We start from the raw sequence: 13,276 nt of genomic DNA, 5'->3' as shown, positions 1-13,276 counted from the left end.
ATATGCATTTTAGACCACACAAAGTATATTCTTGATCAGCATAAAATTCTATGTCGATATAGCGATGGCCGTCTGTGGAAATCACTCTAGCTTCCGAACCAATTGAAGTAGATTGATTAAAGTTTACTCAAGTGTATACTATGTCTGCAGGAATTTTGGTATTGGTATTTGGAACTAAAGAGGGGGTCTTCACGAACATTTTCGTATAAATACTTAGTCCAAAATCAGTTTTTAGTAGAACAAATTTTGAGATTTTCTGATTTCCAACTGGTGGTCAGAAAAGAAGATCGGCTCTGGAGGCTTCCCTATACAAACCTCGTCCAAAATGAACTATTAGAATTAAAGACAGGGTCTTCACGAACATTTTCGTATAAATACTTAGTAAAAAATCAGTTTATGGTCGAACAAAGTTGGAGATTTCTTGATTTCCAGCTGGTGGTCAGGTCAGAAGATCGGCTCTGGAGGCTTCCCTATACAAACATCGTCCAAAATGAACTATTAGAATTAAAGAGGGGGTCTTCACGAATATTTTCGTATAAATACTTAGTCAAAAATCAGTTTATGGTAGAACAAAGTTGGAGATTTCCTGATTTCCAGCTGGTGGTTAGGAAAGAAGATCGACTCTGGAGGCTTCCCTATACAAACCTCGGCCAAAATGAACTATTAGAATTAAAGAGGGGGTCTTCACGAATATTTTCGTATAAATACTTAGTCAAAAATCAGTTTATGGTAGAACAAAGTTGGAGATTTTCTGATTTCCAGCTGGTGGTCAGGAAAGAAGATCGGCTCTGGAGGCTTCCCCATACAAACCTCGTCCAAAATGAAATATTAGCATTAAAGAGGAGGTCTTCACGAACATTTTCGTATCAATATTTAGTCCAAAATCAGTTTTGGTAGAACAAAGTTGGAGATTTTCTGATTTTCAACTGGTTGTCAGGACAGAAGGTCGGCTCTGGAAGCTTCCCTATACAAACCACGTCCAAAATGAACTACTGGAACTAAAGAGGGGGTCTTCACGAACATTTTCGTATAAATACTTAGTCCAAAATCAGTTTTTAGTAGAACAAATTTGGAGATTTTCTGATTTCCAACTGGTGGTCAGAAAAGAAGATCGGCTCTGGAGGCTTCCCTATACAAACCTCGTCCAAAATGAACTATTAGAATTAAAGACAGGGTCTTCACGAACATTTTCGTATAAATACTTAGTTAAAAACAGTTTTGGTAGAACAAGGTTGGAAATTTTCCGATTTCCAACTGGTGGTCAGGAAAGAAGATCGGCTCTGGAGGCTTCCCTATACAAACATCGTCCAAAATGAACTATTAGAATTGAAGAGGGGGTCTTCACGAATATTTTCGTATATATACTTAGTCAAAAATCAGTTTATGGTAGAACAAAGTTGGAGATTTGCTGATTTCCAGCTGGTGGTTAGGAAAGAAGATCGGCTCTGGAGGCTTCCCTATACAAACCTCGTCCAAAATGAACTATTAGAATTAAAGAGGGGGTCTTCACGAATATTTTCGTATAAATACTTAGTCAAAAATCAGTTTATGGTAGAACAAAGTTTGAGATTTCCTGATTTCCAGCTGGTGGTCAGGAAAGAAGATCGGTTCTGGAGGCTTCCCCATACAAACCTCGTCCAAAATGAAATATTAGCATTAAAGAGGAGGTCTTCACGAACATTTTCGTATTAATATTTAGTCCAAAATCAGATTTGGTAGAACAAAGTTGGAGATTTTCTGATTTCCAACTGGTTGTCAGGCCAGAAGGTCGGGTCTGGAAGCTTCCCTATACAAACCTCGTCCAAAATGAACTATTAGAATTAGAGGGGTCTTCACGAACATTTTCGTATAAATACTTAGTACAAAATCAGTTTATGGTAGAACAAAGTTGGAGATTTTCTGATTTCCAGCTGGTGGTCAGGACAGAAGGTCAGCTGTGGAGGCTTCCCTATGCAAACCACGTCCAAAATGAACTAATAGCATTAATCAGGGGTTCTTCATGACCTTTTTCGTACAAATAGTTGGTCCAAAACCAGTTTTTGGTAGAACAAAGTTGGAGATTTCCTGTTTTCCAGCTGGTGGTCAGGTCAGAAGTTCAGCTCTGGAGGCTTCCCTATGCAAACCTCGTCCAAGATGAGCTATTATGTATACTTGGTACAAAATCAGTTTATGGTAGAACAAAGTTGGAGATTTTCTGATTTTCAACTGGTGGTCAGGACAGAAGTTCGGCTCTGGAGTCTTTCCTATACAAACCTCATCCAAAATAAATCATTAGAATTAAATAGGGCTTCTTCACGAACATTTTCGTATAAATACTTAGTCCAAAATCAGTTTTTGGTAGAACAAAGTTGGAGATTTTCTGATTTCCAACTGGTGGTCAGGACAGACAGTCGGCTCTGGAGACTTCCCTACACAAACCTCGTCCAAAATGAAATATTAGCATTAAGAGGGCGTCTTCACGAACATTTTCATATCAATACTTAGTCCAAAATCAGTTTTGGTAGAACAAAGTTGGAGATTTTCTGATTTCCAATTGGTGGTCATGACAGAAGATGGGCTCTGAAGGATTCCCTATACAAACCTCGGCCAAAGTGAACTATTAGAATTTAAGAAGGGGTCTCCACGAACATTTTCGTATAAATACTTAGTCAAAAATCAGTTTATGGTAGAACAAAGTTGGAGATTTCCTGATTTCCAGCTGGTGGTTAGGAAAGAAGATCGGCTCTGGAGGCTTCCCTATACAAACATCGTCCAAAATGAACTATTAGCATTAAAGAGAAGGTCTTCACGAACATTTTCGTATAAATACTTAGTACAAAACAGTTTATGGTAGAACAAATTTGGAGATTTCTGATTTTCAACTGGTGGTCAGGACAGAAGTTCGTCTCTGGAGACTTCCCTATACAAACCGCGTCCAAAATAAACTATTAGAATTAAATAGGGCTTCTTCACGAACATTTTCGTATAAATACTTGGTCCAAAATCAGTTTTTGGTAGAACAAAGTTGGAGATTTTCTGATTTCCAACTGGTGGTCAGGACAGACAATCGGCTCTGGAGACTTCCCTATACAAACCTCGTCCAAAATGAAATATTAGCATTAAGAGGGCGTCTTCACGAACATTTTCATATCAATACTTAGTCCAAAATCAGTTTTGGTAGAACAAAGTTGGAGATTTTCTGATTTCCAACTGGTTGTCAGGAGAGAAGTTCAGCTCTGAAAGCTTTCCCATACAAACCTCGTCCAAAATGAAATATTAGCATTAAGAGGGCGTCTTCACGAACATTTTCATATCAATACTTAGTCCAAAATCAGTTTTGGTAGAACAAAGTTGGAAATTATCTGATTCCCAATTGAAGGTCATGACAGAAGATGGGCTCTGAAGGATTCCCATACAAACCTCGTCCAAAATGAACTATTAGAATTAAAGAGGGGGTCTTCACGAACATTTTCGTACAAATACTTAGTCCAAAACCAGTTTTTGGTAGAAAAAAGTTGGAGATTTCCTGATTTCCAGCTGGTGGTCAGGAAAGAAGATCGCCTCTGGAGGCTCCCCTATACAAACCTCGTCCAAAATGAACTATTAGCATTAAAGAGAAGGTCTTCACAAACACTTCCGTATAAATACTTAGTCCAAAATCAGTTTTGGTAGAACAAAGTTGGAGATTTTCTGATTTCCAACTGGTTGTCAGGAGAGAAGATCGGCTCTGGAGGCTTCCCTATACAAACATCGTCCAAAATGAAATATTAACATTAAAGAGGAGGTCTTCACGAACATTTTCGAATCAATACTTAGGCCAAAATCAGATTTGGTAGAACAAAGTGGGAAATTTTTTGATTTCCAACTGGTGGTCAGAAAAGAAGATCGGCCCTGGAGGCTTTCCTATACAAACCTCGTCCAAAATGAACTACTAGAACTAAAGAGGGGGTCTTCACGAACATTTTTGTATAAATACTTAGTCCAAAATCAGTTTTTAGTAGAACAAATTTGGAGATTTTCTGATTTCCTACTGGTGGTCAGAAAAGAAGATCGGCTCTGAAAGCTTCCCTATATAAACCACGTCCAAAATGAACTATTAGAATTAATCAGGGCTTCTTCACGACCATTTTCGTACAAATAGTTGGTCCAAAACCAGTTTTTGGTAGAACAACGTTGGAGATTTCCTGTTTTCCAGCTGGTGGTCAGGACAGAAGGTCAGCTCTGGAGGCTTCCCTATGCAAACCTCGTCCAAGATGAGCTATTAGAATTAAAGACGTGGTCTTCAAGAACATTTTCGTATAAATACTTAGTACAAAACAGTTTATGGTAGAACAAAGTTGGAGATTTTCTGATTTTCAACTGGTGGTCAGGACAGAAGTTCGGCTCTGGAGACTTCCCTATACAAACCGCGTCCAAAATAAACTATTAGAATTAAATAGGACTTCTTCACGAACATTTTCGTATTAATACTTAGTCCAAAATCAGTTTTTGGTAGAACAAAGTTGGAGATTTTCTGATTTCCAACTGGTGGTCAGGACAGACAATCGGCTCTGGAGACTTCCCTATACAAACCTCGTCCAAAATGAAGTATTAGCATTAAGAGGGGGTCTCCACGAACATTTTCATATCAATACTTAGTCCAAAATCAGTTTTGGTAGAACAAAGTTGGAGATTTTCTGATTTCCAACTGGTTGTCAGGAGAGAAGTTCAGCTCTGAAAGCTTCCCATACAAACCTCGTCCAAAATGAACTATTAGAATTAAAGAGGGGGTCTTCACGAACATTTTCGTACAAATACTTAGTCCAAAACCAGTTTTTGGTAGAAAAAAGTTGGAGATTTCCTGATTTCCAGCTGGTGGTCAGGAAGGAAGATCGCCTCTGGAGGCTTCCCTATACAAACCTCGTCCAAAATGAACTATTAGCATTAAAGAGAAGGTCTTCACAAACACTTCCGTATAAATACTTAGTCAAAAATCAGTTTATGGTAGAACAAAGTTGGAGATTTTCTGATTTCCAACTGGTGGTCAGGACAGACAATCGGCTCTGGAGACTTCCCCATACAAACCTCGTCCAAAATGAAATATTAGCATTAAGAAGGCGTCTTCACGAACATTTTCGTGTCAATACTTAGTCCAAAATCAGTTTTGGTAGAACAAAGTTGGAGATTTTCTGATTTCCAACTGGTGGTCAGGACAGAAGATCGACTTTGGAGGCTTCCCTATACAAACCTCGACCAAAATGAACTATTAGATAAAGAGGGGGTCTTCACGAACATTTTCGTATAAATACTTAGTCAAAGATCAGTTTATGGTAGAACAAAGTTGGAGATTTCCTGATTTCCACCTGGTGGTCAGGAAAGAAGATCGGCTCTGGAGGCTTCCTTTCACCAACCTCGTCTAAAATGAAATATTAGAATTAATTCCTTTATTGTTGTTTTTATAAACACAACGTTTGTTTATTAGTGAAGAACGATGGTAATGTTTACCAGGGAGTAAGACAGAGAATTCCTGCGTTTCGGAAGAGGCACTAATCCTCATCAGTTCCCTTGTTATACCCTCCACCATACTATGGAGGGTATATTAACTTTGTCATTCCGTTTGTAACTCCTCGAAATACTCATATCAGACCCAACAAAGTATATATTTTCTTGATCAGCGTAAAATTCTAAGTCGATTTAGCGATGTCCGTCTGTCTGTCTGTCTGTTGTAATCACGCTATCTTTCGAATGAATTGAGATAGGTGGCTAAAATTTTGCACACATGTTTATTTTTCCAGTAGGCAGGTTAAGTTCGTAAATGGGTCATGAAGGTCCACGTTTTCATATAGCCCCCATATAACGGTACCTCCCTATATTCGGTATTTTGATTATTTTAGCGACATTATTCACGGGAATTGTTTCAAATTTGGTATTTGAAGTTCAAAATGGATACTACACCCTAAGACGGAAAATTATCCGTGCAGGTCCACGTCTTGGTATAGCCCCCATATAACGGTACCTCCCAATATTCGGTATTTTGATGATTTTAGCGACATTACTCACCGGAATTGTTTTAAAATTGGTATTTGAAGTTCGTTATGGGAACTACAGTCTGTGGCAGAAAATTGTCTGTGCGGGTCCAGGTCTTCGTATAGCCCCCATATAACGGTACCTCCCTATATTCGGTATTTTGATGATTTTAGCTACATTATTCACCGTTTATTTCAAGTTTCGAATTTGAATATGGTAATGGCTTATGACAAACAATGCCTATGTATTTCCACGTCGTATAGACCCCAAAATAACGGCTATATTTGGTATTTTTAAAATTTTAACAGAATTTTTTAAGGATTTTATTTTTTGAAAATTTCCAAATTCGTTGCAAATGGTGGAGTGTATTAAAAGTTCGGCCCGGACGAACTTACTGCTTTTTAACTTGTTTTTTGTCTGGGATATTCTCCCCAGAAGTTATTTTAACAATAACTTCTATGATAAATAAACTTTTTTATCAGGTTTTAGTTTTCAAGTTTCTAAACTCAATAGAAGAGGAACCAAATAATTTTTAACTTAACATTTTCAATTCCAAAATTGGTTTGAGAATTCATAGTCCCAAGAGCTGTGTCGACGCGACTACCTGTATTCTTCAACACACGGTTTACCCATGGTAGAAAAATACAGGTTAGCTAAATCGACACAGAATTTTATGCTGATCAAGAATATATATACTTTGTGGAGTCTAAAATATATATTTCGAAGTGACAAAATTAATATACCCTCCATATTATGGTGGAGGGTATAAAAGGATAAGGAACTTACTTCTCAAAAATTGTGACAGTTTGGCAATTTGCATTGACCTTGACATTGAAACACGACAAATTTACTGTGTTTAAGTCAGTTTTGAATTTCGTACTATTTTCCTTATATTTTTGATTACGAATTCTGTCATCAGTTTACAAATGTAATGGTTGGGCAGTTTTGGACGTTTTTATATGGAGGCTTCCAGAGCCATATTTCCGACCTGACCACCAGTTGGAAATCAGAAAATCTCAAATTTTGTTCCACCAAATCTGATTTATGATTAAGTATTTATACGAAAATGTTCGAAAAGACCCCGTCTTTAATTCTAATAGTTCATTTTTGACGAGGTTTGTAAAGGGAAGCCTCCAGAGCCGATTTTCTGTCCTGACCACCAGTTGGAAATCAAAAAATCTCCAAATTTGTTCTACCAAAATGTGATTTTGGACTAAGTATTTATACGAAAATGTTCGCGAAGACCTCCTCTTTAATTCTAATAGTTAATTTTGGACCAGGTTTGTACGGGAAAGCCTCCAGAGCCGATCTTCTTTCCTGACCACTAGCTGGAAATCAGGATATCTTCAACTTTTTCTACCAAAAACTGGTTTTGTACTAAGTATTTTTACGAAAATGTTCGTGAAGACCACGTCTTTAATTCTAATATTTAATTTTGGACGAGGTTTGTACGGGAAAGCCTCCAGAGCCGATCTTCTGTCCTGACCACCAGTTGGAAATCTGAACATTTCCAAATTTGTTCTACCAAAAACTGATTTTGGACTAAGTGAAGACCCCCCTTTAATTCGGATAGTTCATTTGGGACGCGGTTTGTATAGGAAAGCCTCCAGAGCCGGTCTCTTGTCTTGACCACCAGTTGGAAATCAGCAAATCTCCATCTTTGTTCTACCAAAAACTGATTTTGGACAAAGTATTAACACGACAATGTTCGTTAAGACCCCCTATTTAATTCTAATAGGTCATTTTGGACGAGGTTTGTATAGAGAAGCCGTCATAACCGATATTCTGTCCTGACCACCAGTTGGAAATCAGAAATTCTCCAACTTTGTTCTACCAAAATCAGTTTTTGGATTTACTATTGATAAGAAAATGTTCGTGGAGACCTCCTCTTTAATGCTAATAGTTTATTTTGGACGAGGTTTGTATAGGGAAGCCTCCAGACCGCTATCAAATCCCTTAAAAAACAGCATAATTTTTCACCTAGATTTGACCGGTGGTCAGGACAGAAGATCGGCTCTGGAGGCCTCCCTATACAAACCTCGTCCAAAATAAACTATTAGAATTATAGTCCAAAATCAGTTTTTGGTAGAGCAAAGTTAAAGATTTTCTTATTTCCATCTGGTGGTCAGGACAGAAGATCGGCTCTGGAGGCTTCCCAATACAAACCTCGTCTAAAATGAACTATTAGCATTAAAGAGGAGGTCTTCACGAACATTTTCGTATCAATTCTTAGTCCACAATCAGTTTTTGGTAGAACACAGTTGGAGATTTTCTGATTTCCATCTGGTGGTCAGGACAGAAGATCGGCTCTGGAGGCTTCCCAATACAAACCTCGTCTAAAATGAACTATTAGCATTAAAGAGGAGGTCTTCACGAACATTTTCGTATCAATTCTTAGTCCACAATCAGTTTTTGGTAGAACACAGTTGGAGATTTTCTGATTTCCAACTGGTGGTCAGGACAGAAGATCGGCTCTGGAGGCTTCCCAATACAAACCCCGTCCAAAATGAACTATTAGCATTGAAGAGGAGGTCTTCACGAACATTTTCGTATCAATACTTAGTCCAAAATCAGTTTTTGGTAAAACAAAGTTGGAGATTTTCTGATTTCCAACTGGTGGTTACGAAAGAAGATCGGCTCTGGAGGCTCCTTATACCAACCTCGTCCAAAATTAAATATTAGAATTAAACAGGATGTCTTCACGAACATTTTCGTATAAATATTTAGTCCAAAATCACATTTTGGTAGAACAAAGTTGAAGATTTTGTGATAACTGGTGGTTAGGACAGAATGTCGGTTCTGGAGACTTCCCTATACAAACCTCGTCCAAAATGATATATTCGCATTAAGGAGGAGGTCTTCACGAACATTTTCGTATAAATACTTAGTCCAAAATCAGTTTTTGGCAGAACAAAGTTGGAGATTTTCTGATTTCCAACTGGTGGTCAGGACAGAAGATCGGCTTTGGAGGCTCCTTATACCAACCTCGTCCAAAATGAAATATTAGAATTAAACAGGAGGTCTTCACGAACATTTTCGTATAAATACTTAGTCCAAAATCACATTTTGGTAGAACAAAGTTGAAGATTTTCTGATAACTGGTGGTTTGGACAGAAGGTCGGTTCTGGAGATTTCCCTATACAAACCTCGTCCAAAATGAACCATTAGCGTTAAAGAGGACGTCTTTACGAACATTTTCGTATCAATACTTAGTTCAAAATCAGTTTTTGGTAGAACAAATTTTCCAACTTTCTGATAATCCACTGGTGGTCAGGACGGGAATCTTGGGGCAATGAATTGTCAAACCAATTTTGGAATTGAAAATGTTAAATTAAAAATTATTTGGTCCCTCTTCTATTGAGTTTAGAAATTCGTCACTTGGATAAAAAAAGTTTATTTATCATAGAAGTTATTGTTAAAATAACTTCTGGGGAGAATATCCCAGACAAAAAACAAGGGAACTGATGATAATTGGTTGCTCTTCCGAAACGTAGGTATTCTCTGTCTTATCCTCCACTAATAAATAAATGTTGTTTTTATAAAAACAACAATAAAGGGATTAAGCCTGTCCGTTTTTCAACAACAAAATTATTGAAATTTTTAAAAATTGTTGAAAAATACATATCATAACAACCTCCGATTTGCATCGTATAAGAATACATATAAAAGATCTACTTATTTTTGACAAAACATTTTAAATTTTTTGAAATTTCAATATTCCCAAGCTGTGCTGCATCTACCTGTAGTCTTCTGCCATGGGTTAACCCGCCGAATCTATTAAACCCAGTAAGGTAATCATCCATAGTTTTCACAGTAACCTATCCATTCACTCCCACTTAATAGATATCATGTTACCGATCAACATGTATGTATATTTATGTATATAAATAAAATTATAAAATGCGTTGAAATCTTTTGATATTATCGTAAAAGGATCTGCAGTTGCATAGATCCCTCTGGAGAATTGAATTCCAAGTGGTACATAGTGGCGGGTGGCACGTTGAGGAACATTGGTGTTAATGTTGTTAACAAGAAAACTAGCAGAAATACCACCTATAATGACAATATAAAGAAATGAGACAGTTACAGTTGGCAGCATGATCAGCGAGAGTGTATCAGCGTATGGTGGAAGAACATCAAATGAAAAGTTTAAATATCATAAGCAGAAAAGAAGGAATAGTTTTTAAACAGACTCGATGTGGTCGCTGTGTGTTTTATGGTCCCATATGACCGAAGAGTAGTACAAAGTTGGGCGAACAATTCACATGTATAATTTTTTTATGCACAAGGATCCTAAAACTCCTTTATTTATTTTCTTTTATACCCTCGTCCATAGTATGGAGGGTATATTAAGTTTGCCATTCCGTTTGTAACGGCTCGAAATATGCATTTTAGACCACACAAAGTATATTCTTGATCAGCATAAAATTCTATGTCGATATAGCGATGGCCGTCTGTGGAAATCACTCTAGCTTCCGAACCAATTGAAGTAGATTGATTAAAGTTTACTCAAGTGTATACTATGTCTGCAGGACTTTTGGTATTGGTATTTGGTATAGCATATGGGGGCTATCGGTACCTCCCGATATTCGGTATTTTCATGATTTTACATACGATCATTTTGTTTGTTTACAAACTGCTGGACAGCGAATGTTTTCTCAAGGAAGAAAACCAAACTCGGCAGTTCACCGCCGTTATATGGGGGCTATACGAAGACGTGGACCCGCACAGGCAATTTTATGTCTTTGCCAGTAGTATCCATTACGAACTTCAAATACCACATTTGAAACTAAAATGATCAAAATACCGAATATCGGGGGGTACCGTTATATGCGGGCTATACTAAAGCGTGGACCTACATAGCCCATTTTCCTGCAGACATAATATACACTTGTGTAAAATGTTATCAATCTACTTTATTTCGTACGGAAGCTAGAGTAATTTCCACAGACGGATAGGCAAAGAATTTTATGGTGATCAATAATATATATACTTTGTGGGGTCTAAATGTCAACTTCGAGGTGTTACAAACGGAATGACTAACTTAATAAACACTCCATACTATGGTTGAGGTATAACAAGTTAAAAAACAGTATGTTCGGCCGGGCCGAACTTTTAATACCCTCCACCATTTGCAACGAATTTGGAAATTTTCAAAAAATAAAATCCTTAAAAAATTCTGTTAAAATTTTAAAAATACCGAATATAGCCGTTATTTTGGGGTCTATACGACGTGGACATACATAGGCATTGTTTGTCATAAGCCATTACCATATTCAAATTCGAAACTTGAAATAAACGGTGAATAATGTAGCTAAAATCATCAAAATACCGAATATAGGGAGGTACCGTTATATGGGGGCTATACGAAGACCTGGACCCGCACAGACAATTTTCTGCCACAGACTGTAGTTCCCATAACGAACTTCAAATACCAATTTTAAAACAATTCCGGTGAATAATGTCGCTAAAATCATCAAAACACCGAATATCGGGAGGTACCGTTATATGGGGGCTATATGAAAACGTGGACCTTCATGGCCCATTTACGAACTTAACCTGCCTACTGGAAAAATAAACATGTGTGCAAAATTTTAGCCACCTATCTCAATTCATTCGAAAGATAGCGTGATTACAACAGACAGACAGACGGACAGACAGACGTTAAATTTTAAACGTCCCCTTTTTATTTCATCCCTTAAAATAGCTACTCCTGCAAAATTATTTAGTTCAATCGGCCTAAAGGTTTGTTAATAAAAGAATCTGTGTTTATGGAGCGAACAAACCCAGTTAATTTGTCGGTTAATCTTTCAGTTGTACCGTTGTCAAAAAACTATCTACATCTTTATGGATTCTCTATCAAAACGTGAGAGGTCTTAATACTAAACTTAAAAACATTTATTTGAACATCATTCCACAAACGCTGAAATTATTTGTTTTTGGGGATTTTAATCTGCCTAATTTAGCATGGGTCCCAGGAAAAAACTCTGGCAAGACTAACGCTGATCTGCTGAGTTCTATATTATTCAATATTAATTGGGGTTTTGAAGGTAACATTGATATTCTTATATCAAGTTTACATAAAATAGTTAACAATGTTTTCATTTCACGATACCAAATACCATTGACTGTTTTCGCTTGACTTGCCTTTTTTCATAAAAAAATTGTGCTTCCTCCACTCCAAAAACCACACTAAACAGTGACAAGTTGAGGGTGTATTTCCTTCTTGTGAATCACTCAAGGATTTTCCTCACTCCAAACAGACAATTCTCCCTCGTGACGAAGCCATCAGTATGAAAATGGGCCTCGTCCCGCAAGATGATTTTATGGGCAAAATCAACATGTTCATGTTATCCCTCCAATACCCAATCAACGAACTCCCTTCGCTCTCCATGCCCCATTTTTACTAATCTCTTAGCTCCTACTATTAAACAATATCAATTGTTCAAATTTCAAATGATGGTACTTCGAATGGCGCCAAATATAAAAATTGCGTTCTAGTTGCGACACAATTTAGATGAAATTATACTATTTAAAAATAAAAAAAAAAAATGGAATGCTTCGTTTCCCGTAACTCGAAAACTAAAGCCGTTTTCGAAAGTCAAAGAAATTTGCAAAATCTAAATATTAAGTGTTAAATTCAATATTTCTTTCTGTTTGTTCTTATTTCACTTTTTCCGAATCATTTTCATTTTCCTGTAAACAACCAATTTTTTCGTTCCACTTGTTGAACCCATTGAAATTTTTGGTAACTTGTATAAATTATTAAATCAATTAATAAATACTATATTTACAAATAAATAAAGATTAGGATGGTTAGTGGCTCAAGGAGGAAGTGCATCTGAGGTTTACCAATGTCCCATTGATTCGATGATAAATGTTCAAAAAACTTGTAATATATTGTAAATTTTTTAACAGGTTCTGGTGTCGACCAAAGCAATAAATTTAATCAATTATGTAACTATTGTGAAAAATTGTGTATCTACAATCGAGCTAAATAATTATACGCAACATATACTGAATAATTAACACTAATCCATATTTACTGACAATGAATGACTTAAATTATGGCAGAAATTGATTATAAAAAAGTATGCCTAGAATTATCCTCTTATGTGTGTTGGATTAAATATAATTGGTTCAGAGTCTAAATCAGACGCAAAATCTTTAAACATATATTATGGTAATTGGAATATTATGATATTTTTCTATTTCATGTGTTGTTGAAATAGCCATTGGTCTTTTTTGTCTTTATCTATGTTTACAAAACTAAACATTTTGTTGAAGCATA

At 36.7% G+C, this 13,276-nt stretch overlaps 1 long non-coding RNA gene across 1 annotated transcript; it reads left to right on the top strand.

Moving 5' to 3' along the window:
* The first annotated feature begins 9,532 nt into the window (after positions 1-9,532).
* On the top strand, positions 9,533-12,934 carry LOC109614053 (uncharacterized). Its single transcript, XR_002195343.2, has 2 exons — positions 9,533-9,776; positions 12,792-12,934. It is a non-coding gene; the product is annotated as an uncharacterized LOC109614053 (long non-coding RNA).
* The last annotated feature ends 342 nt before the right edge of the window (positions 12,935-13,276 follow it).

The sequence above is a fragment of the Musca domestica genome, unplaced genomic scaffold (assembly GCF_030504385.1).
Source record: "Musca domestica strain aabys unplaced genomic scaffold, Musca_domestica.polishedcontigs.V.1.1 81, whole genome shotgun sequence".
NCBI classification, from domain to species: domain Eukaryota; kingdom Metazoa; phylum Arthropoda; class Insecta; order Diptera; family Muscidae; genus Musca; species Musca domestica.
Note: the sequence above shows the minus strand (reverse complement) of the source record. Positions and strands in the feature narration are given on the sequence as shown.